The sequence below is a fragment of the Montipora capricornis genome, chromosome 3 (genome assembly GCF_036669925.1).
Source record: "Montipora capricornis isolate CH-2021 chromosome 3, ASM3666992v2, whole genome shotgun sequence".
NCBI lineage: Eukaryota > Metazoa > Cnidaria > Anthozoa > Scleractinia > Acroporidae > Montipora > Montipora capricornis.
Window position 1 is genome coordinate 57732298 of NC_090885.1, and position 1669 is coordinate 57733966.

Consider the following 1669-nt stretch of genomic DNA (forward strand, 5'->3'; position numbering starts at 1 on the left):
AACCTTAACTTAACTTTCGTCAGATATATTTTCAACCACCGTCTTTAATTATTTAACCAGCTGACATGATCAAGTTCGTCTCTAGTCTGCCGGAAAGCTCTCTTAATAAACTTTGCGCTTTTATAATTTTGAAATATTCGTAAAGCGTCGCTCGCTCTGCTAACTTATATATAATTCAGGGCTCGACATTAACGAAAAAATCTAGTCGCAATTTTGCGACAAGACACCAAAATTTAGTCGAAAGTCGCAAAATCGTCGCGCTTCATTGTGTTGTCAGCGGTTTAGCAAAACAAAATATCAGCCCGCAATACTTGAGTGTAAAGAAACCGTTGAAAATGGAGAATGATCGAAGGAATAGACCCTTTCAGCAAAACGATGCATGCTGGGTAATCAGGATAAAGTGCATGATGGTTTGTTAACGAAAATTTACCGTTTGTTATTAAGTTTTCTCGATCAAATCAAGGTGAGTGTTTGATTCTATGCTTATTTACTGGTATGAGTTGTGTAACACCTGCTCCCACAGTCCCACCAGCAGTCCCGCAGTCATCTGTTGCTCCGATTACACCGATTTTTATTCTTGCGATTATACGATTGTTTGCAGCTCCCGAGAAAACAGAACCCTAATAACAAACCCGACGCAGAAGACCACAGTAACACTCGAATTGAACGAACACAACGCAAAAAGAGGACACATTAATAGTTACTCGATTATTACTCGTTCTAAAAGAGTTGCGCCCGAAAGAAGGGACTGCGGGAGCACTAATTATACAACCGCTGAATTTTGCTTAGTTCAGGACTGTGAGACTGCTGGAATCGGCCATACTCAGCGAATTCATGGCTTTATATAAAGCAAATTTTGGCATATCTTTTGTAGTTTAGTATTATCGCACTATATATAGCACTGCGCAGGCGAAGTGCGGCGAGAAGACAGGTCAGATGGCGCCCGTGGAATCAACCCCTGCCTTTCATCCATTTAGGTCGTTATATTATTTTTTAAGTATTAAATCGTATATCGACGCTTTTTACCTCGCTTCAAATAAAACGTGTCTTAAATCAACTTTTTCCATGACATTAAACCGTGGGTTCTCTTCATACATTTCAACGTAGTTCCTAGCTCTAGCTTTTCAGCTCCCTGCATGATTAAGGGAACGTTAGCCGTCTGAATGTGCAGAAGAAAAATAAGTTTACAACTGCAAAAGTTGACAGACGTGATGCTCAATGGTGAAACCTTTTTATTTGTTTTTTAATAAGGATTGAAACAGTTCATTTTGCAAAATAGGAGTATCTCTGACAAACAACGCTTCTAGCTGACGGGGGACATATCTATTCATTCACGTTCAATTGGTTTCCTTTTATTTCATTTCGTTTCGTGTGAGATTGGTTTCGGACGATGAAAAGGGTCGTTCAAGTCAAGTTGATGCTAGATACACTTATCGAATTGTAACTGGTCGTTTATTGAACGAGTGACTTGAAATTAATGTTGCTCAAAACTTGCATGGATAATGCGCGCAAAACCTGCATTTCTTTGCGAAATGTCCTTAGAACGAGACAGTCATGCACATTGGTTGTCTCGTTTGTTTTGTGTTGTTGCACGAGTGTTTTTCTTCTCTGCACGCGGGTTTTTCGATTTAATTATATATGACTGGCTAACGGTAAGGGTTTTGAAATC